Below are 25,784 nucleotides of genomic sequence, written 5' to 3' on the forward strand. Positions count from 1 at the left end.
TATAAAATCAAACCTAATACAGGCAAAACAAAATGATCTTTAAAGTTCAGCAAGTTTTTTAACAGTGGCAAACATGATAAGTATTTGATATTTAAAAAATGGACGTATATTTATTAATATAGGCCAGGGGGGCGGGCAAGGTTTTTGGGCCAAGGGCCGAAATTTTTGCCCACCTAGACTGACGGGCCATGTAAGTGTGACGTGAAAAGTTATATTTTATGAACAATATTTACAGTAATACAGAAGCAAAAGTTGAAAAAAATAAGCCTCGTGGCAAAACTAAATTTAATCACAATCTCAACGAATTCCTTGAAACATCAAAATTTGGGTTTAGTTTGGTTGTGGCAGTATCAGGCGGGCCAAATTGAATTACGCAACGGGCCGGAATTGGCCCGCTAGCCGTACTTTGTCCATGAAAGAAATAGACTCTCTAATTTGAATGAAAACGCGCTGGTGGAACCCCGATTTGGAACCACTGGTTTACGCTTCATTATAAGATTTAACCACAGACGACCAGTTTACAAAACGCAACAAATTTGAATATAAAATAGGACTAGGCTTCCTTTTGCTTTCAAAAATTGGACGTAATCTGGCATCACTGTCGGATGAAGTGGTGTTATCTGGGAGAAATATCAATGAATCTATGTCAACTCCAGATAATCTTGTGTGGTATGTTAAATATTGCTGTAAAAATTCATTAAATGCGTCAATGAAAAACTTTTTTCATTTTTCAAAAAAATAAAATTTCAATTTTGCTTTCACTGCTTAAACGTGATAGCCGTGAGCGTTTATTTATCTAATCAAGATAATCACCCTTAGATTAGTAAAACATGAAATATATCTAATCAGATAAGAAGGGTTATCTTATTATTTATTTTTTCATCAATATTTTGTTATATCGCAATCTTTTTAATTAGCCTACTATATACTTGAGAGCTCCAATTAAAACTTAAGTATTAGTGCATTAGAAGACGTACTAAGACTTATAATAGCATTAATATTGTATTAGAGAGTTTAGTATATTCACTTAGGTTTGAATATTAATTAGAATAATATATTATACTATTATATCATGAAGTATTCTGATATACGACACTCGGCTTGTTTTTTCGTTTGTCTAATTATTGTTCAAGCCTAATTTCCCAGTTTGTGTTTTTGCTAGAGTTTGTTTTGTTGTTGTATGGGTTGGTGAGCTGGCTCATTATATTTCTCATGTTGTAATGGTTTTTCTCGCTTTCCAGAATTCTGCGTTTTAATTTTTTTGTATTCCATGGTTTTCAAAATGAAAACTACCTTTGTATCAACTGGTATCAGTTTTGAAAGTTCAGAAACTCCGCAGACCGAGATATCGAGATATCGCTCCGAGATATCGCTTTCAAAGTAAAGATTAAAAGGGGTGACTGGAGTCATTTAATATCCGGTTGTAAAGGGCGGAATGAATATCAATGTATATATCGAAGTTACGTCAATGACCGATGTTCTGAACGTGGTTATGATTGTCTAGTGATTCAACTTTGTTACATTACAAGTCCATTCAACTAAAACCAATACCTGGTTATTCATTCCCAACCGACGACAGGCCGCGGCTCGTCATATGAGCAGTCAGTCGGCTTTCCCAAGGAATATATAAATATTCCTATCTTATTAGACGTTGCGTTAGCCCCAACCAATGTTCCCTCTAATTTTTGTAGTATGTGTGCGCAGAAATTTTGGTGTGTGCGCACTTTTTCGGAAATGACTAATATTTGTGCAAAAACCAAGGAATAAATTTTGGCGTTCTAACCGGGTAATGGGTGGGCCAACAACAAACTTTCTCAACCTGCCAACCGAAAACATTGTTACATTACATCGAAATACGTCTGTGCGCAGTAAATCTATGCGTGTGCGCGGCCTCAGAAAGATGTGTGCGCGCGCACACGCGCACACCTTAGAGGGAACACTGGCCCCAATTACAGCAGCGCTGGTAAAGTGAAAATTGGCACCATTTCCATTACAGTTGAACCCACGTACATTTGAACCCGCGACAATTGCACCTGCATACTATTGCATCTATGAAAATATTTGTTTGTTTTACTGATATTTGAACCCATACTAACCCTAACCCATGGGTTTTAGCACCCGCATATAGATTTAGCCCGCGGATATACACATGGGTTCAAATGTACGGTCACCCTGAAAACCTACTCCTACTAGCGTTATTGTTTTATAATATAGGCATTTTAGATATAAAACTATACATGTATAAAACGGATAAAGTAAGGAAGGCGTTAATCACAAAATAAAATTAACCGATTCACTTCGATACTGCTTATGTTAGCACCTTTATGTTAAAATCAAATTCTCCTTTCCCCGCAATATGACGTCATATGGGTTTTATGAATCGTCGTCATAATCATCACGTGTCTCGACTGGGTGCGTTCTGTATGAATCAGTCACGCGGCGTCTGTTTGTTTGCATTGGAAACGTCTCGGTTCCGGGCACAAGTTTCTCTTCTATTTTTGTGAATATGTACATATTTAGGTACGAAAAGTATCGATGACTATTTCCATGTGACGGCGTTAACATTAATTAAAATGTAAATATTTGGAATAGGTGTCCTTTACAAAAAATATTTTGCACGAACCACGAATCCCAACACCATATATATATTTTAACGACCTCTATATCTATAATAACACAATTATATTGTTTATATACATTGACTATTAATCGTGAATTGGGGGGGGGGGGGATGACCTTATGGTCGTTTCACTTTCTCCAGTCTATACCGAATTAACTTGCATATTTCATTTGTATTTTATTGTATCATTGCTTGTTTTCTGGTTGACGAAACAATAAATCTCTTTCTCTCAATAGCATAGTGTCTCCCTAGATATCGGTGATCTGATAGTACAGTGGCATGTTCGCAGTGAGGGTATAAAAACGATTCCAAAAATTGAAATATTTATCACCGATGTATAATAACGTGACATCAATAGATCTACGATCATATGCGCGTAACCATAATGAATAGGTGTGTGTTAGCGACGATGACCAACTGCGTTTACAATAACAACAAACAAATATCAAAACAAGAGGTTTCGCTCACCAACGAAAGGCGGATGGTGCGCCTGGACGACGGCTGTGTACGAACAATTCACGAAAATAAGACATGATCTTATTCCAATTTTCTTTCCAAAAATAACACTAAGACTTAATTTGGGGGATCGCTGTTATTTCCATTTATCAAAAACAAAATTACAAAGTAGAGAATTACGAGATTTTCAAATATACAAATTAAGTATCCATTTAATTCTAAGTACAACGTTTTTATTTAACAAGAAATTCACGCTGTCGAATAGATCATATTTTAGGGGGAGCGCTTATATTGGAATCATTTTTAAAATAAGGCAAGGTCTTATTTTCGGGGGACACCGTAGTCTGTGTTGTATTTTTGAGTGAGCAGATAGATAAGCGATCGTTCATATGAGAAAACAATATTTCTATGTGCACCGTGTTTAGCTTCACTAGCATGTTTGGCTTTGGAATGTCGACTGCATTCCGCGCCCATTGACGTATGGGCAGTTTGAGTTGGCTGTAAACAAAGTAACGATAAAAGTAGAGATTTCAATTTTATCAATTTTATATGTTTGCTCTGTCAACTTAGGAACTTATAACATTTTTACCTTGGTTTCCTCCCAAAGCAAGAATCTGGACAATTTTTCATGACCTTTGACCTTGTTAAGACTCTCAACCCTTGTGACCGTCTGTCTTATTTTAAAATTTCGGCACTCCAGAATTATGTGCACCAATATGGGGAAAATTAGTTTTGTTCGCCTACTTTACATCAAGTTGTACAGAGGGGGATATGGGCAAGGGGGATATCCAGTGGTGGGAATCAACCGGTTCTCGCCGGTTCTATAGAATCGCCTCACGGAATTTTATAAAATCAGCTAACCGGTTACCACCGGTTTGTAACAGAACCGGCGAAAAAATATGACTTTTGTGAAGGAACCAACTGACAAAAAATCTGAATCCCACTACTGGGGATATTCACTTGGCTAACACAGACAGTCCCCAAACTAGTAATAGAACTAAAATAGGAAAATCGGAATAAAATTGTAGCCTAACTCTAACCTGGTACACACACTATGGAGTACCAAAATTCCTAGTTTTGCTTTTAACGCGTTTTCATCAGTTAATAATGCGTCACTTTTAATAAGAGAAAAGCCAACAAACAAAAGCACAACAGTCATAGAATCAAACAAATCGCAGCCAATTACGTGTACTCATTTACTGCAGTTGTTACCTTCAATGAAGGTCTGCGTGTGGCCCAGGAAAACCTCTCATTGGACTTTACGGGTCCAATATGAGGAACCTTTATTTAGAGTAATTCTGTTTTAGATGTTTTATTCGGAAATAAATTGTGAAAGTAAAACTTTTGCATATTTTATACCGAGCCCCTGCCAAAAACCAGCCCCCTCACCGCTCAAAGTCAAAAAAAAATCAGTAATTATCCAGTTTGGGTGAGGGATAGTAATGTAGATTGCGCTGATTTTTTTTTAAACATTCCTAACTCTAATTGGATAATCACTAATTTGTTATTTTAATTCGTGGCGGTGTTTTTCAGATCTCAATTTGTACATAGGATCCGCAGTTTTAAATAAGATGGAAACTACAAGTAAATTTAACCAAATACTAGGCAGAAGATGATAATATACAAAACAACATGCCAATATATGAGAAAACGAACATCAAATCTCACAGCGTCCGATAATTCCATCTTTACGTTCAACAACTTTGGTGACCGTACATTTGAACCCATGTACATTTGAACCCATGCGTATATCCACGGGTTCAATCTATAAGCGGGTGCTAAAACCCATGGGTTAGGGTTAGTATGGGTTAAACTATCCGTGAAACCAAAAAAAATCCATAGGTGCAATAGCATACAGGTTCAATTGCCATGGGTTCAAATGTACGTGGGTTCAAATGTAATGGAACCAACAACTTTACATCATCCATGTTCCGTGACCTTGCATGGGACCATTTACTAATTTGAACGTCATTTGAATGTAAAACCAGCTTTGCTCGCACCCTATGTGCGGTGTATTATTCATCACAACTACCCATTCGTGTTCCCCAAATTCTAAAAAGAGCCTCCAAAAACCCGGGGGTGCTATTTGTCAATAGTTTCTGTTAAGTACCCATTCAATTTCCTTCTTTATACCCATCCTTCCGATGTGGGGTGTAAAAGATTATCGAGTTCCTTTGTTCAGCCATCAACGCAAATACCGATGCTTTATGTTAGAGTGAGTGATCTCCTATTTACTTCATAGCCAGCCTTGTTCGATATATTCCAATCTTTCTTCTATGGCCCTAACAAGAACAATATTTACACGCGCACAAAAGGTATGTTCATCCCGTCTTAGTATTCCCACCGGAATAATCGTTGGAGGTTTCAAACCACTTATCTGTCGCTGCTGTGATCAGTCAGATAGTAAATAGAGCGGAACTGTCATTGGACCGTGCTATCACAAAAATGCTTTGACAAACGTGGGCCACCATAGAAATTACGTCACTGAGGAGAAAATCATCATCAAACCAATCATGGTAGGCAAAAAAAAACGTTGTTGACACAAAATTTTGTTCAATCCCAAACTTGGGTAACTGTTTATATTAGTGTGCAGTAAGTCTCGTTACTTTTAGGTAACGTTATGTTAAGTTAACCAACCATCGATACAAAGAGGCCACTATTTTGTTTAAAGGTCCGATATCAAACTCTCTCTACGTATAATCAATCGTACTGAATTTATTACACGCTGGTGATGTGGGGACATGGTACTGGAATAAGATATCCAACGCTTACGTAGTAAGCCAACGATAAAATATGGTCTATCATTGACATGGGGAAACTACGACCTGCGTTTAGGCTAAAAAATAGTTCAAGGAATTTGTTGAGATTGCGATCGAATTTAGTTTTGGCATGAGGCTTATTGTTTTCCTCTTTTGCATTTGTAACACTGTAAATTTCCCATGAAATATAACTTTCACGTCACAATTACATGGCCCGCCAGTCAAGGTGGGGGAAATTTTAGACCCCTGGTGTAAAAGCTTGCCCACCCTTGGTCTATCGTGTGAGTTATTCATCTCTGCTCGGGCACTGTCTTATTCGCATTGTAAAGCCTAATATCAAATCACGGTGACCGTACATTTGAACTATGTACATTTGAACCCATGTGTATATCCGCGGGTTCAATCTCTATGCGGGTGCTAAAATCCATGGGTTAGGGTTAGTATGGGTTTAAATATCCGTAAAACAAAAAAAAATTCCATAGGTGCAATACTATGCAGGTGCAATTGTCGTGGGTTCAAATGTACACGGGTTCAAATGTAATGGAACCTCAAATCACGTATTACTGATCATAGCACGCTTGTATTTTTTACACGATGCATATTCAAGCCTTTCGCCCTGAACAAGACCTGGTACAAGCAGCCACTGACATCTATCGATATGTTAGAAGCTACTTGGATACTTTACTCGTAGGACTGGGCATTTCGATTTCGAATCGAATAGTAAAATATTCGAATCGATTCAGAGCAAAATTACGAAACGTTGCCATCTTGTTTTCTTTATTGAAGCCATATTTTTTCAACGCAATTCTGACGTATGACTCTTTTTCTGCAGTGAGTTATAGATGAAATCGATTTTCTTATTGTATGCTGCCGCTCAGCAATATGTCTGAGTGATGTAATATATGTTTTCAGTAATTAATGTGTCTGGAGGACACAATACAATAAGAAATCATATATCACCCAAGTATTCGAGATTCGATTCGAAAAAAATATTCGATTCGATTTACTCTATTTACTTGCCTATTACAGTGTCAGTCCCAAAGCGTGCCTTCCGTCACTGGCACACTTGTACGTGTCCTACTCCTACAAAATCCGCTGCCAATCTTGTCGAGAAGACTAATCGAACTCCCTAATAGCCTAATAATTTCATCAGCGATTTCAAATTATTAAACATTATTATTAATTATTCAAATTATTTACTGGAAAGCCACAATATTTAAGATGTCATTGGTTTACCTACATACTTTACATGCTTATTAAGTCGCAAAATCTCAAAGCGCGTAATTTTCGTCACTGGCACTGCCACAATTTTGTCAATTTTGAGCGAACCCGATCGAACTGCCTGATATTCCAATAATTTACAGCTTAGTTTAATAAAAATGTTTATTTTGAACAACATTATTCTGGTCGTACTCGGCAAAACAACATTCAATATAAACCACAATGATTATTGCTATTTCGTCCAATGCGAGTTTGTGGGCGCACCAGAAGTATGTGTACCGATATGAAGGTAACTAATTTTGTTCGCCTATTTTAACATCAAGTTGTGTAGATGGACAGGAAGTTTATTCACTTGGCTAACACAGAAAGTATCCGAACTCGTAATAGAACTAAAATAAAGAAAATCGGGAAACAATTATGGCCTAACACTAACCTGGTACACACACTACGGGAGTACCAGTTTGTGAGCCATCATCGGAAATTGCAAAATGTTAATAAGAAAAATATAAAATTTCCAGCGCCTGTTTTATTAAGTGTATATAGAGAACAGAATGGAGGATAGCTTCCGGTTTCCGTGTTGGTGACGTAATCAAGAGAGTTCACGGATAAGTGGAGGAATAGGTGACCGTACATTTGAACCCATACATTTGCACCCGTATATCTGCGGGTTCAATCTATATGAAGGTGCTAAAATCCATGGTTTAGCGTTAGTATAGGTTCAAATATCCGAGAAAAAAATTTCCATAGGTGCAATACTATGCAGGTGCAATTGTCATGGGTTTAAATGTAATGGAACAAGAGGAATGTCAATTTTTCTCAACGTATTTAAAACGAGTATGTAACTTTGTTTTCTCTATTTCCGCATTATTAATTAAGTTGTACGTTTGCTATTTTTTTATTTATTAAAAGCTTGATAGTTATAAATTTTGAACACAATAAATATCGTTAGACTTATTGTGCCGGATATTAAGGAGTATAATCTCTTCCAGCTCATGCGTCATAGATGTGAATTAAAAACATTTTCCCTGGTATACGATTTAATTTAACTTCACTCAAAAAAAGGTCCGGACTCGGGATGAAAATAGAAAAAAAACTAACAGAAATGTTGCGAACAGCCATCGCTGTGATAGAAAACTTGAAAATTTGTCAGCATTTAGAGCAGTGGTTCTCAAACATTTCAATTTGCGCCCCCTTTTTAGAATTTGCCAAGTCTCACGCCCACTTCCAAAAGAACTAGTTAAGAATATGCTACAAATAACAGATATTAAAGTGAAAATATGTTTAATACAGAAATCACGTTAAAATTTGTGAATGAAATCGCAATCTCTGAAAAACGAAGAAATGTAAATATTCGAAATAGGGCTAGGCGAAATCAAATCTAACAAATGTTTTTATTCTTAATTAGCTTCACGCCCCCTCAAAAATTATCTACGCCCTCCGTGAGGCTCGCCCCACCGTTTGCAAACCACTGATTTACAATTTGTATATTTTATAACAGAACAGCTGTTCCATTTTCCTCCAAGTTGACCGTGCATAATTTTATTAATGGGAGAATATCGGAGTTCCCTAGGTGATGTGATGGGTGGCATCGTGTTCGTACCCGAAAGCTTCAATTAAGAACTTTTTAGATGGGAAATAATTGAATAAGAAATAGGTAAGATATTCTTCATTTGGGGTTGCACGTATGGCTCCTTCTAAAATTATATACTCGTTATTAGGGCTGGACATTTCGAATCGAATAGTAAATTATTCGAATCATTTCAGAGCAAAATTTCGAATTGCCGCTATCTTGTTTTTACGAATCGAATCGAAAATTATTCGAATCATTTCAGAGCAAAATTTCGAATTGCCGCCATCTTGTTTTTACGAATCGAATCGGAAATTATTCGAATCATTTCAGAGCAAAATTTTGAATCGCCGCCATCTTGTTTTTACCTTTCTGCCAATTGTCGAGATATCATTGAAGACATATTTTTTCAACGCAATCCTGACATATATATATAGCTATTTTCTGTAGTGAGTTATTGACGAATACGTGTTTTTTTATTGTGCGTGATCGATCAGCAATCTGTCTGAGTGATGTATTTTACGTTTCCAGTAATTTATGTGTCTGGAGGACACAATACAAGAAGAAAATTACATACAATTATATATCTCCCAAGTATTCGAGATTCGATCCGATTCTAAAAAATATTCGATTCGATTCTGAAATCATCAGGTATTCGAAAATGCCCAGCCCTACTCGTTTATAATAAATAAAAACAAAAGTAATGACTTTCTAGCAGATAATAACATCTTTGACCACTGACAATTTCAAAGCCATTGGTCCTGTAATTAAAGAGATTTTGTCATAAGTACAAAAATTCTATCAACAACATAATGACGAAACGATTCATATTAACTCTTCGTGCTTATTAGTTTACTTATTAAAAAGTATTAAAACGGATACCAGACAATATTATTAGATTTTTTTATCAATTTATTTGATATAGTGAAGCATCTAACTATTAAATAAAATGTTTAAATATAGACGTGTACCGGACACAATACTTTAATGATCTTTCATTAGAATGAATATATGATTATTTATAAGTTCCAGAACATTCCGGAAATATTTTCGCGCAAATTCGGGGAGTATATTGCAATATTTTTTTACCGTATTGAAATAGCAATAAACATTACTTTAAAATTAAACTATTTTGACTGCTGACGACAGCAGAATTCGCTTCGGGATTGATATGCTTATAAAAATTTCGTTATTTGGGGTTAGGTATCAGTCATCCATAGCTTTTAACATTCCTGTATCAATATACGGGGTATTCCGCAAAGATTTTTCAGTTACAGACTACTAAATATGTACTTATCCAAAAAATTGCTTTTGAAAATATATCGGCGTGTTTCGCACATTTTCCAGCCAAATCGCTTCTTAGCTCTACTTGAGTTCAAGCAAACTTGTTATAGTATGTGTTATATTGCTAAATGTGTTTATTTGTGGATTTTAACGTTTTTGTCTCAGTCTCAATATACAATATAGGTTTACCGAGTATTCAGGTACAGACTGCTAAATTTTTATTTATTCATGCATGTACATTTTTTTCAGTTATAGGGAATTTTTTGACAACATTTTGGCCACCAAAACGCTTCTTAGATATCCCTTGTCACTTAACTCTATGATCATGAGATTATTCTTATTTCGTTATTATGTACTTTTGCTTGGAAATTACGCTGGTGGTACATTTACGAGTAACTGTGATCTCCAAGGAGAGCAAAAAAGATATTTAGAAATAAACACAACTTTGTAGCTCTGACATTACATTGTGTTCGCAGTTTTAAAACGCGGAAACGTGATAGTATAAACTATAAACATTCCATGGATAAATTAGCATTGCCCGCATATTTTCAAAATGAATCGAATGCAATTTAATGCCTCCATTAACAAAACTTTAACTGCTAACTCTGGCAGTATGATTACAACAAGGTTACGTCATGTCTGGTATGCAAAACAGAAACAACACGGACCAAATAATGATGACAACTTTGTAGAAAGAGAGAACTCTTAATAATTACCTGTAGTTAATAAAATTTGTAGTTGCCAGATATTGGAATTCCATTATTGTATTTACAGGGATGATAACATGCATGATCGCCTTGGCATGCATTGCATTGTAGGGTTAACGGAACGACTTGGCAACTAGTTGGGCGCTCCAGAAGTGTGTAATTTTGTTCGCCTACTTAACATCAAGTTGTGTAAAGGGACTAAAACCTATTGGCAGAAGGATTATATTCACTTGGCTAACACAGACAGTCTCCGAACTCATAACATAACTAAAATAGGGGAAATCGGAATAAAATTACGATCTGACCCTAACCTGGTACCCACACTAAGGGAGTACCGCCAATTGAGCATCCACTCGTATTCAAAATTGAGATGTAATATTCAGTGGCGTAGCAAGACTCTCGGGGCCCCCCTGCAAAAATATTTCGTGGAAATGACCCTAAAAAAGCTAGAACAACTCTTTTTTTATTTCGTCAAAAAGCATAACATGTCGCTATTAAAAGGCAATGGTAACCTAAAATTTGCCGTTTATCTTGGTTACTCTAATTTTTTTCATATGGGCTTCCTCTTCTGCCCCTTTTCTGCGTTTCTGTGCGCCACTGAGAGGTTTTGCTTTCGACATTCTGACAGCCTTCGTAATTTTGCCGGTGCGATCAAACCACAAGACGCCGAAAATCGACGACTCCCTGGCATTGTTACGTAACAAAACGATTTGAGCAGAACTAACATCAACGTTATAAGATGTGCCTTACTGGTTTTGCAATGCAGATTTTGGTTTTGCGGCTCAAATTTCTAAATTCTAACCGCTTGGGCCCCTTTGCGCTGTGGGCCCTCCCGCGACCGCGGGGGTTGATGCTACGCCACTGGTAATATTTGTAGTTTACTTTTAGGGGTGTCGCAGATCGTTAACCAGTATTGCCCTCCTCTCCCTCACTCTAAAATGTCATTTCTACTTCTCTTATATTCTTCGTACAAAGTCTATTTTAAGTTCTGCTGTGAAAATATGAAGTACTGAAAACTGCCTCTCATCCGTCTGCCCGCAAATTGCTCTTGGGGTTCCAAACAGGGTCGTTGGAGTAGGAATTTGCATTTTTTTGATAATGGAGTTGTAGACTGAGTCGTAACATTAAATTCCTAGGAATCCGGAATCAGAATAAATTTTTATATTGCGTTGTATTGAAGTTGAAATTTTAATTGAAATAAAAATAATCGCAATCTCAAATTTAGTCAAAGTTTTGTTTTCTGAAATACCGAACTGGGAAAATTTAAACTTCTAAATCAGTGGTTTCCAAGCTGGGGTAATTACCCCGAAATGGCTAATTTGACAAATTTTAGGGGTAATCCATCCGTTTACTGTTCTAACAATTTGGGGCTCCCGAAGTATGCGAACCAAGATGGCGGACATCAGAACGTAACAGGTTAGGGTTAGGCCATAATTTTTTTCCAATTTTCCTTATTTTAGTCCTATTATCAGTTCGAAGACTAGCCAAGAGCCTCCCAAAGTATTCATACCTAAAATTATGGCCTAACCCTAACCTAGTACACATATTACATTGCGATGTCCGCCATCTTGGTTTGCATACTTCGGGAGCACCAACAATTTTTTTCGTAATCCCTGTTATTTTGACTAGTCTGCGGGAAGGCTGGACATTCAATGCTCGCGTCTTGTCAAAGGTCTTTGCGTAAGGACGAGATAACAATACTTTGTCGTACAAATTGTAGGTTAATGCTGAGCTGGCGGAAGTTTAACATCTTAAAGTTGAATCTGAGGATGCAATAGATGTTAGCATTATCGCCATATTTGGTCAAAGAAGAAGTGAAGGCGATATGACTGCTGTATTTTTATGAAAGGGGAAATAGAGCTTCTTTTGGTGATTCGATTTAGGGGTAACAATATTATTAAAAAGTTCACGGGAACCACTGCCTGAATAATAGTAGATAGAGTAGAGTAGATCCGTGTCAATATCAGTGGATGGTTGTGAATTGCCTTGTTCAGAGCGAAAGGCGGGATTAAGTGTCGTTTAATTCGGTATTTTTAAACACGCAGTCGAAACAGTATCGAATTATTTGCCTATCTCAAGTCGTATTCGTTATTGAATGTCTCGTTAACAGAATCTTTGATACACCAGGAACAAAAGTTGGTTACAAAGAATCAAAAACTTGTTAAAAAAGATGTGTCAATTAGACAGACAGATAACTTTATGTAAGCCGATTCCGATGAGTCAGTCTCGTAGACTGATAAAAACTTCTCGGATTCCGCATCGTTGATATACGGAAAACAAGAAAAATTTTTACAAAAGTATCAAAAACTTGTTTAAAAGCAATATACAGACAGATAATGTGGTACTCCCGAAGTATGTGAACCAAGATGGCAGACACCGATACGTAGTATGTGTACCAGATTAGGGTTAGGCCAGAATTTGATTTCAATTTTACTTATTTTTGTTCTATTACGAGTTCGGGGACTAGCCAAGTGACTCCCGTAGTATTTGTACAGGAAATTATGGCCTAACCCTAACCTGGCGCACATATTATGTTCAGGTGTCCGTCATCTTGGTTCACATACTTCGGGAGTACCCAAAAAAAGTTTGTTACAAAAGTATCAAAAACTTGTCTAAAATGACTATACAGACAAATAATTTTATGTTAACTGACACTGATGACTCATTGTTGTGCAGCGTAACAACAGCCGTTTTGATGTTTACGTCAGATCGGAAGTGTAAATGCGACATTCAGCGCAGACTTTTATCTTTTGTTTGTCGAACTATTGAGGTCGATATTGATCAAATTTATATTTCCTGTGGACTTTTGGACTTGAAAACAAAATGCGCGACACATTGAAGACATTTGACGGAAATGGTAATAAATAACGAGAAGTCAGGCTTTGTTCAAAGCTCCTGACACAAATTACTACTCGCATTGAACATAGCTCTGAAGGCATCCGCTATTACAGCGCATTTTTCTCTGTTCAAAGTCAAATAGAGCAAATTTTATAAGTTCTAGTAAGGATCGAGCATTTCATTACATTGTTTACGTCATAATTATAGCCTATCTTTCGAATCGTAGATAAAACAACGATATATGTTTAAGTCAGTGGTCATATCTAAACCGATGCGGATGTATTTTTTTTACACGGAGTGATGTTTTCGTTTTATTATATAAAATATTGATTTGATTTGGCCTATTTTAGGTCATATTTAAATAAATTCGTGTAAATAAGATATGCTGTATTCAAAACATCGAGCGCGTTCACCACGTGACAAAAGGATAGGATTCACAAATGTACTCACGGGGAGAGTAAAGCCGTTAAGACGACGACTCAATCATATGGCGAAACATAACCTCTCGTCCGGTTACCAGTCCATGTCGGGTATGAGATTAAATAGTCAGTTATTTGTTTCAGGCGCATGGTTTGGAGTCTAATCGATAATTTCCGATTGAGTCAAAGAAGATACCAAATTTGAATTAGAATATAAAATGAAATTATAGATTTTCAGTGGTTCCCTTACATTTGAACCCCGTACATTTGAACCCACGACAATTGCACCTGCATACTATTGCACCTATGGATTTTTTTTTGTTTTACGGATATTTGAACTCATACTAACCCTAACCCATGGGTTTTACCACCCGCATATAGATTGAACCCGCGGATATACACATGGGTTCAAATGTACGTGGCGTGTTTTGAAGTGTAGAATGATAGAAATGATCAAACTAGAATATAAATAAATAATGTGAGAACACTACACCACAATAGCGCCATCGTTGACACGAACTATTTTTGGTACTCCCGTAGTGTGTGTACCAATATGGAGGGAACTAATTTTGTTGGCTTATTTTACATCAAGTTGTGTAAAAAGACTGAAACCTATGGGCAGGGGGTATATTCACCTGGCTAACACAGATAATCACCGAACTCGTAATAACCCTAAAATAAGGAAAATCGGAATAAAATTATGGCCCAACCTGGTACACACACTACGGGAGTACCCTATTTTGTGCATCGACTCAAAACAAGGCTCAGGGCAAGATGTGGCAACATAGAAAGCAAGGTTCAACTTACTAAATCTATCAAACTCAGATCGAAACGGTATTCACATGTACTTTTCCTATTAGTCATAGGCAAATATGACATAAGCAAACATGTGTTATCAGAAACAACACTGTAATATCCTATCGGCTGTTTCATCGTTACCGTGAGAAAAATTTGTGACTAAGCGATACTGTGTTTAATAATGTTTGGATTAACCATGCCCGCTGTACAAGCGAAATATCAAATTTTTTGAAGATTTAAATACACATAATTTATTTTTAAAAATGTTTTTTAAAGCAAGGTCACGAGAACTTACATAAAAATTAGGAGAATGATCTTTGAGTGAATCTATGGGTAGCGCTTGAGTGTCAAGGGCCACATATATTATATAAGGCAGTGGTACCCAACCTATTTTGTTGAATTCCTCTTTCTGCTTATTACGAAACTCTATATTCCTCCCTCTGTGCGTAAACTCACTTTATTTATACAATCTTCTCAGCTCATCTGCAAGTCGCACCCCCGCTTCTGTACAATTCAAAATGTGTGTATAATTATCGTAAACATTATACAGTAATACGATAAGGCAATTTCGGTGCATAGTATTGCGGGAGTGAGTGGTAACCCTCCTAACCCATGGTTTCCCAAGCCTTTTGGGCCGCGGACCCCTGTTTCAGGCTGTTTGTGAATCTTATTTTTTACGGACCCCCATAATATGTCGTACCAATTTCTGTGCCAAACCAATGAGGAAGGGTAATGTTTCCTTTGACGAAATGAAACTCATGAAAGTTAGAATCAACGGTGACCGTACATTTGAACCCATGTGTATATTTGTGATTCTTCAGCATATACAAAATGGAACTTCCACCTCAAGAACGACAAAATTAATTCCCGACTGGGAAACGTGGCTATAAAGCAGGGGTCGGCAACTTTTTGTCGTTCGCCGGCCAAAATTAAGAGTTGCAAGACATTGGCGGGCTGCACATATTTCCAGAATGTTGAAAACCGAACGGATGATACTTTTTATAATGGAAATAAAGCAGTGATACATCTCTCGAATAGAATATAGATTTATTTCCTCATTGCATTGCATCTCAAAAAATCCCATTTGGTTTTTTTCCGGCGCCAATGAACCCTCTGCACTTAGCATCAACTTAACTTTTCGGGGCTCCCGAAGTATGCGAACCAAGATGGCGGACATCGGAATGTGATATGTGTACTAGGTTCGGGTTAGGCCATAATTTTAGGTATAAATACTACGGGAGGCTCTTGGCTAGTCTTCGAACTGATAATAGGACTAAAATAAGGAAAATTGGAAAAAAATTATCGCCTAACCCTAACCTGTTACCCATGTTACGTTCCGATGTCCGCCATCTTGGTTTGCATACTTCGGGAGCACCAACTTTTCTGCGTTTTGTTGCCATTTGTCTAATTAAAATTAAATTATAGGCTCATTAAACGAGTAATTGTGAATTTTATACTTGTTAGATTATAATATAATTTAGTCTACACGTGTCTCCCAATAAATTCTGTTATGTAAAGAATATAATCGTCAAAACAGCTGTTTTGTTACTATACTTCAGTGAAGAGTCGCGGGCCGGATTATATCACGCGTCGGGCCGGATCCGACCCGCGGGCCGTAGGTTGCCGACCCCTGCTATAAAAGCTTATGGTGTGGGATTGCGCATGTGTGGTATATATGTCCAAATTAACGATGACTATTTCGATAAATGCTTGATTATTTTAGGCCGGTCCAATATCGACTATGCCAGTCAAATATCGACGTTGTTGTAGATATATATAAACATGCTCGACATTGCTGATAAGACTTATATCGACGTTGTTGTAGATATATATAAACATGGAATGCCCGACCTATTGAAATAGAATGGCTGTTTATTACTTTAGTTGAAATTTTGTCTTTTTTCTGTTTTTTTTTGCGATCAACTTCTGTTTGCGAGATCAGCTTCTGAGATTGTATGCGAATACATATGCAGTACAATAGATAACATCTGTCAGATTACCAGGCGATTTCGTGACAAAATTGAAAACAGGCCAGACCTCTTCAGGCATGACGTCATCAATTGCGTCAATGACCCAATCAATGACCCAATATGTTACTCTAAAAAACAATTCGACGTAACAGTTTTTAACCTACGTATTCTAACTAGGTGTTTATTCGCCTCATTAGCATAATTTGGAAAATAGGAACGTCATATCTACCACATGACATCAGTTATATTGGTTCTCCCGTAGTGTGAGCACCAAGTTAGGCCATAATTTTATTCCGATTTTTCTTATTTAGTTATATTACGGGTTCGGGGACTGTCTGTGTTAGCCAAGTGAATATACTACCCTCTGCCCATACGTTTCAGTTCCTTTACACAACTTGATGTGAAGTAAGCGAACAAAATTAGTTACCTCCATATTGGTACACATACTTCAGGAGCGCCATCATATTTAACCATAACTATTACTCGCTGCTGAATAATGGATTTATCGAGACACTCCCGCCTAATTTATTTCTTCTCGTGTATAACAACATCTAGAATTTGCTTATTCCTAAAATTATTTTTTGAAGTTCGGTATAAGGGGCAGCATTATCAGAAACTCGCCCGAGCAGCAGAAAAGCCACTACATATTAGTATCTTCACGTGATTGGGCATGCATGTATAAAAAGAAATAATTCCATTCGGAAAACGACGGCACGTATTGGTCTATATTTTTCTGGAACGTCTTGGATTAGTTTTGCAACCATGCCCTAATTTCAATCCAAGTTTTCATCTACAACAACATAACCAAATTCCAAACCGTAGTGTCAAAACAAAAAATTTCCTACGTGAGATATTGCCCGCGCAAAGGTCACGTGACTCATGTTGTTTACTATGTATCATAATTGAAAGCCACTCAACCGCGTCAATATTGTCGAAGGCAGTGATTGGCATTTCTGGTGAATAACAGCGAGTTAGCTCCTTCGATCTACTTTGTGCATGCTTGAGACTATATTGCTAAACTCCAGATATCAGTGTTCAGTAGCCAGGGGGCCGCGAAAAGCTTTAAACAAATTCGAAGGTGCCAAAGTATAAAATACGCCAAAGTTCAATACATTCGCGTATTTTTATTGATTTATTTCTGGCCCAAGCCTCGGTTAACTAGGTTTGTGTGTGTGAGCGGACACATGATATTTTTCATGTTTTAAACTTTTTTAAAGGTTTTGCTTGCTCTCCGAAATTCTTCATTTTCAATTTGTGTGTATTATGAAATTTTCAAAATAAACCATCTATCCCACTAATAGAATCGCGAAGTACTTGTTGGCAAGCGGAGCTGTCGGCTACGCTCTTATCGCCATCTGTATTCAACATTCCCCCAAAATACAACCCATTTCTTTATTTTTACTTGATAGTTTGTAAAAATCATTGATGCGTGGATGGTCAGCATAATCTAATCCCAATGAGCAAGTAACGTTGCTGCTATTTCGAAATATCACCTTAACTGGGTTAGTTTGAGATCAAATCAAGGTAAATGATAGACGCTCCACAGACTTATAAATGTATTCAAATTAGTTTTAAAATGAAATCCGGTTGAGTGGGTGAATCTTGGCCTACGTGATCTTTTTTAAATTTGAACTCTGAAATGAAAAAACACGCAGCGAAAGCAATCAAATATGCACAAAGGTAATAATATTCTGTGTTGGCCCGTAACTTTGTATATTTTCGACATGTTTTCAATAATGTTATGAAGATTACGAAGAGTGGCGCAGACATTAATTTAATTATGACGACAGAATGCACGTCAGAAAAAAATCGATAATATAACGTTATGCAACCGAGTGTGAAACTTAGTTCACCTTCATTATACTCTGCTTAATTCCAATTTTTTTATCAAGTAATTAAACAACCATTGGAAAAACAACCGCGAATCTGACGTGCGGCTCGGATGAACTTGATAGCCTCATTCGTAAACATTCATCCGATACATGATAAACAGGGATGAATCAACTGCATCACTGAAGCGAAGCCATCCTGAATAAAACGATGCCAATTGTGTCGGTTGAAATGTTATACAACATATTTCTTTGACATTTAGTTAAACAAACACCCACGGTATTCAAAACTGAGCAATCAACACCGGTAGAACAAAGAGCGTACGTGACTGATATTTCGAAATCTTATTCCTTCGAGATGTTTGTGTAAGAGTTAAATTTTATGATATTACATTACCAACATTGAAATTTTGTTTTGCGAAATTCGAGGTCTGCAACAACAAGTACAATACTTTCCACCGGTAAACAACACACTGAAAGGTAGATGAGGGGTCGGCAACCTACGGCCGCGGGGCGGATCCGGCCCGCGGAGTAACATAATCCGGCCCGCGACGCTTCACTGAATTATAATAACAAAACCGCTGTTTTGACGATATTTTTCACGTTACACAATTCATTGTGAGACGCGTTTAGACTAAATTATATATTATAATCTAACAAGTATAAAATTCACAATTACTCGTTTAATGAGCCTATAATTTAATTATAATTAGACGAATGGCAACAAAACGCAGAAAAGTTGATGCTAAGTGCATAGGGTTCGATGGCGTTGAAAATGCAATGCAAGGAGGTAATAAATATATATTCTATTCGAGAGATGTATCACTGCTTCATTTTTAGTATAAAAAGTATCATCCGTTTGGTTTTCAACTTTCTAAAAATATTTGCGGCCCGCCAATAACTTGCAACCCTATTTCGGCCCGCGAGCGGCAGAAGGTTGCCGACCCCTGGTAGATTGTTCACCCGGGTACACAGAAATAAAACGATAAGGCAATTTCGGTGAATAGTATTGCGGTAGTGAGTGTAACCGTTCTAACCCATAGTTTCCCAAACCTTTTGGGCCGTGGACCCCTGTTTCAGGCTGTTTGTGAATCCTATTTTTTACGGACCCCCATCATGTGTCGTACCGATTTCTGTGCCAATCCAATGCGGAAGGGTAATGTTTCCTTTGACGAAATGAAACTCCCAAAAGTTAGAATCAACGGCGACCGTGCATTTGAACCCACGTACATTTGAACCCATGTGTATATCCGCGGGTTCAATCTATATGCGGGTGCTAAAACCCATGGGTTAGGGTTAATAATTAGTATGGGTTTAAATATTTGTGAAACAAAACAAAAAATGCCATAGGTGCAATAGTATGCAGGTGCAATTGTCATGCGTTCAAATGTACGTGGGTTCGAACATAATGGAACCTGAATCAACACATACTAACGCTAAATACTGGCTAACGGCAATTCGATAACATTATGATCTATATTCTATTTGTATATGTTTCAGAATTTTTCATATCGTTTCGGAGCCCCAGTGCAGTCGTCACGGACCCCAAGTTTGGGAAACCCTGCCCTATCCGATTTACAAAAATGAAATGAAAACGAGAACCATTATCTGGAAGCTTATCATCACACACATTCACGCTGGAGTCATCGACACTAAACAGCCATTAGTCGCATTGCGAGTGTCCGATTTCAAGTGTCTGTTAAATTTAAGACCTTGGCAAAAACTTTCTCGTGGGACAGATAAGTTCCATCTAAACGTTGTTGTCAGAGATAAGATCGTTGCCTATGTCGAACACAATGATCGAAGAGGAAATACCAATGTCAGAATTTGAGACACAATGTAGGTAATTTATTCATACCCTCTCACGAATTCGTCTCTAGCATCTGCAAGTAATTACTAGCCTATATTTTCAACAACGAGTCGCCTTCACGGAAAATTAGGGAGGTTCATTTACATGAGTACGTAGTTTTTCCGATGTACAATGTTTTAAAAACAACTTGTTGGCATTGGGTTTCAGTGGAGTGATTTGCGACAGTGATTTTCTTGAGGGTTATCAGTAGGCCCAATCATTGCTTAATTAGAAGAAGTGAGAGTAATTATGTAGTACGTCCAGGCACCAATCTCCGCGGTCCGTCGAAATTGGATATCGTCGTAATAGTGTACGATACGTTATTTTTATTCGCGAGCAGATGGACTAATTTTTGAGGCAGGAGTTTTATTGCAACTTGATCAGAAAGATACTCGAGACGTTAAATTCTACCACGAAGCAGAGCCATCTGTTGTAACAATCACTGTAGCAGATTGTGGGAAAGTAATCAAGTAATCTCGATTGTTGAAAGTCAATCGGATTTATTACATCACTAAGAAAACAAGAAACGCAGATGAAGAGACTCTGAAACTTCATTGCCATTGTTTCGTTGGTATAACGAGTTTCAAATAGATATGAAATGGCTATTTGATGTGTATATGTTCTGCCTCATATTGAGAAACAGGCTTAAAATTACATAAAAATACCGCAGCAATAAACAGAGCTACGAAACTAATGTGGGTTTTCGACAATGAAGCATTTTTAAGATAGGTATACATAAATCGAGTTTCGCACGAATATTTGTATTGTAAATTATATAGACAAACCTGACGACGTCAACGAGCAAAAATGAACTTAAGAGAAAATTTATGGATTTGGAGTAATTTTTATTTCCGAATGTTCAATGCGACCCTGAGAAAAACATTCGCCCAACGTGGGGCTCGAACCCACGACCGTTGGATTAAGAGTCCAACGCTCTACCGACTGAGCTAGCCGGGCGACATCTCAAGCAGGCTGAAAGTAGCTATACGTCGCATTGTTGCCTAGTAACTTAAAATGAGAGAGTTGCGTTCTTTCGAACGCGTGGATTTTCCACTTAAGCATAGAGCATTCGCCAATTTAAAATTTATTCCTTTGCGTAAGATCCCGTGCGCGTACCACAGACATTATTTTTCATTAATCGACAAGAAACGCATCTCTAAATTGCTTTGCGCGGCGTCAAATCGAACCTATTTTGGCATGAATATGTAAAGCATAATAGAGTTCGAGATGATCGAAAATTGCTAAAGTAATATGCCGTACCCAATCACAACTATTGGCAAAACCTTTCCTCTTATCATTCGACCATCTGTTGCTCAGTGCGACTGTCGGGACACCCTCGGTGGAAGTCGTTTCAACATATGGCGTGGTCAAATTTCAAACAGAATCACAACCCTAGCACAGCGGGATCTTGTTTCAGTTGCTTTGTTAATAGAATCGTTAGGCGATAAAACTTTTATGATTTTTGTAAAGTTTATCGGGAAAATAGTCAGCTATATTTGTTTACTTCAACAATCTTGAAAGAAATGACGATACGCGTCCAAGTATAGCGACAGGAAACCATTGGATGTGAATTGCAGTAATAAATTGGTAATACAACGGCCTTTCTTGGGCATAAACGCGCATATAGGACGCGGGCCTTTTTTTGCCCTCTTTTGGACGCCATCCAATTAAAAACATAGTCGCGATCCTCACCCCCACACAAGAAGGAATTACAGCGCCACAAGTGGCATAGTAAAATAACCAGTATTTTTCCTCCCAAGTCAACAGACAATAGAATTGAAACAATATGTTTCCGCTGTATTGTGCACTTTTGAAACACAAAACCATGTTTTGAAATCAGTCCGCAATACTATAGAAAGCGCGTGTCGCGTGCCCCATTTCGCACTTTGTTTTTTCAGTATACTCCTTCAGTGAACTGCCTAGCCTCTGGCGAAGAAGTTTCTTTCAACGGTAAATCTCCAGTCGCATTAATTAGGTATCAAATTGTTGCGACACAATCAACAATTATAAAAAGTGTATGTGACGACTGAATGGTATCCATCACATATCGATACAATATTTTGCGTCGGAGCCACGGTGCGAGAAGCCATGTCGCATTGTCAGTGCGTGACTTGGCCTTTCTTAGGTTTTTCCATAATTATTCCATCTTCATTTCCATAATCATTTCCTTCCATAATCATTTCCATCCTAAATATATCCGGATCGATAGGGTCTGCATGAATTCAGAAATTCGATATGTTTTCGCGGATATGGCAGTTTCTAATTTACTTAGGAGTCATGTTACTGGCCTAGTTTAAAGGTTAGTAAATTGTTTTTAAAACTGTTTGAGGATTTCTGCCGATAAGAAATCAGTAGATAATTTTAATCTTCATCCCAGGGAGGGGAATACTGATAAAAGGGTTAAGTGATATGTCCAACCACGGGTCCTTGTCAGTCGGAAATAAGCAAATAAAATACGCGAATACAGGAAATCTACAGAATATGGTAAATAATAAAAATTGTCGAAACAAAGTTATTGTCTAACCACCGGCCATACAATGAGGGCAATTACACACGCATAACATCGAAATCATCATTCCCAACATAACTATAACAATAGTTCCGAACATAAATACTGCATTCCGGTGTTGGTGGAAAATTACATACTTTTAAAAATTTTAAACGGCTGCGGTGAAGGTAACCAGTTTATATGAATTTCTCTTTCATGCCTGTACATTACGCCACGTGTTGTTTGTTTACCACCCAGCAAACAGAACGCCTATTACATATTCCTATTTGAGTAATGTTGCGTACGTTTGAATAAACCTATTCGCCACCGAAGTACATTGCCGCTAATACAACAAGCAAACAGCAATTTGTGTGTGGCGAAGCATGGCAGAATAAAGAATTTTAGTACGGCCCACGCCAAGTCGATTTTAAATACTTAGGAATCCCATTCACTCATACCCGGGGGACATACCCTAAAAGACGAGCCCCTAAAACGCCTCGTCCACGCGCCTGTCATCGACCGTTGCATGCAACGGGTTCGCTCTAATGTGTACTTTGAAGTTTGAACATTTGCTTTTATGATGTAATACAAATATAGTGATGTCAGAATGCTTTTGTTATCATGTGATTAAAATGACGGGAAAAGTGATAGAAATTTTCCATTGCCCTGGTCATCGCGATTAAATTTTTCCGTCAATTTTGACAGAATAGACATTTATGCAATCCCTTTGGGTATTTGTCATCCTTTTTAGTACTTTAATCTCCGCGGAGACATCTCATTTTCTAAAATCCATAAAATATTCTGGAATAAACTGTACTGATGAACGCACGGTTTAGCCGCACCATTTCTCCTCCAATGAAGAAGAATTGTACTCTTTTTGTGCATTTTTTTCGGAAAAGAAACGGTAGTACAAGCCAAGGTCGAGAAAGTGCCGTCTTTCATGCATGGGAGCTTTAAATGAATATCACATAAAAAAGAGTAACCCTTTAGTCTCTTAGTTGTGATAGGCTACTTATTTATTGTCATTCTCGTAACTCCTCAAATCACGTTTTGACTTTTATTGTGAGATGCTTTGCTCTAAAATTGCACCTTGTACCTATATAACGTTTGGTTTGCAGTTTCTCTTTCATTACCTTTTCAATAACATGCGTCATCCCGGACCGATCAAAATATCAGACACAATAATATAGCTATTTGCGTGATGCATCGAATATGTTTGTTTACTATTATCATCAGTGGACCTAGAACACGAAACAGGCGTCCTTGCGATCACTCGAACCGGAATTCAAAATATGCAATAAAACTACTTCGCAAAGGTGTTTGTGTGAAAATAATATCCATCGCTCTGCATTCAAGCATACCGTAAAGGCTTTTTATTGTCAATTTTGGTGAAATTTCCAGTAGTTATTTCCCCGTACCTAAATTGATTGATTGCTCAAGGAAATGTGCTTCGTTTGGGCGTATGAAAATCGTAACTACGTCTTTTTTGCATTTAAACAGGCTCTAAATGCTTTTTATTGCTAATTTTTGTATGCATATCTACAGTTGGATCAAATTAAATTCGAATCCTGCAGGGTGACACAATATCAAACCTTCTCAATAACATGCGTCACCCCGGACTGATTAATTAAAATATCAGACTCAATAATATAGCTGATAGGTTGAAGAACCCTGAACATTTGCGTGATGCATCGAATTTGTTTCTTTACCACCACCATCAGTGAACCTAGAACACGAAACAGGCGTCCTCGCGATCACGCGAACCGGAATTCAAAATATGCCATAAATCGGCATGGGTGTTTGCGTGAAAATTATATCGATCTATCTTTGCACTTGAGCATATTGTAAAGTCTTTTTATTGCCAATCCTGGTGCAATTTTCCTGATTTATTCCAACCGTACCTAAATTGATTGATTGATCTGATTTCTCAATGATTGGGTACCATAATAAATATTTTTATAATAAATATGCTGCGTTTGGGCGTTTGTTTGAAAATCGTAACTACGTCTCTTTGCATAACAGTCCCAAGTGCTTTTTACTGAACAACAACAACATAATAACAAAACGATTCACAGGTCCAGTCCGTGTGAAATTATATGAAAGCAAAACTGATTCAGGTCGCGAATAAAACCACTTTCTTTCTGAAATCAGGTGATATCATATTCTAAGTGCCATTTCTTACAAAGGAGAGATCTTTAACATCGAAAACAGCGATGTCTTAATCGTCAAATTCGTTTTTATGGAGCGTTTGTAAACAAGGAGACGTCATAATGACGTGCGTTCCATAGTCCAAAATCCCAATTAAACGTGTTACAAATTCATTTCGAAATATCATTTCGAAATTGAAAACAAGTATATTTCCCGATGACGTCGTATTCCTGTGCTTCTGCGTACGGAGTGTGACATATAAATAATCACATGTATAATTATGGTAATTGCTATACAGCACGAATATTAAACCGAATAACCGATATGAAATCGAAATTCACTGATGTAACTAGAATTCAAAAAGGGAATTTCCCCTCCCCGTACACTGCGAAATAAATACACAGTATGAAATAAAAACGAACAGCGCAGTGTATTATGTTTTTCTCATTTATTAGGAAAACGGTTTCAAACATTTAGACCAGTGGGGGGCAAGGTTTTTGGACCATATGCCAACAATTTTGCCAACCTAGACTGGCGGGCCATGTAAATGTGACGTAAAAAGTTTTTTATACGAACAATATTCACAGTGTTACGAATGAAAAGTGGAAAACAATAAACTTCGTGCCAAAACTAAATTCAATCGCTATCTCGATAAATTTATTGAGCTTTGTTACTGAAATGTCGAAATTAGGTTTTAGTTCGGTTGTGGCGGCATCAGGCGGGCCAGATTGAATTACCCAACGGGGCGGATTTGGCCCGCGGCCCGTAGTTCGCTTATGTCAGATTTAGAATATATAAATATATAGGATGAATATAGTACGTTTTCATCTT

General features: G+C 37.4%; 1 protein-coding gene and 1 non-coding gene across 2 annotated transcripts in view; one reads left to right on the top strand and one right to left on the bottom strand.

The window, feature by feature from the left end:
• The window catches only part of LOC120343543 (uncharacterized), a 218,506-nt gene that overhangs the window by 92,610 nt on the left and 100,112 nt on the right, over positions 1–25,784 (top strand). The gene's annotated exons all lie outside the window — the stretch shown is intronic.
• Positions 21,202–21,274, bottom strand: Trnak-cuu (transfer RNA lysine (anticodon CUU)). Its single transcript has one exon. It is a non-coding gene; the product is annotated as a tRNA-Lys (tRNA).

The sequence above is a fragment of the Styela clava genome, chromosome 3, assembly GCF_964204865.1.
Source record: "Styela clava chromosome 3, kaStyClav1.hap1.2, whole genome shotgun sequence".
Taxonomy (NCBI): domain Eukaryota; kingdom Metazoa; phylum Chordata; class Ascidiacea; order Stolidobranchia; family Styelidae; genus Styela; species Styela clava.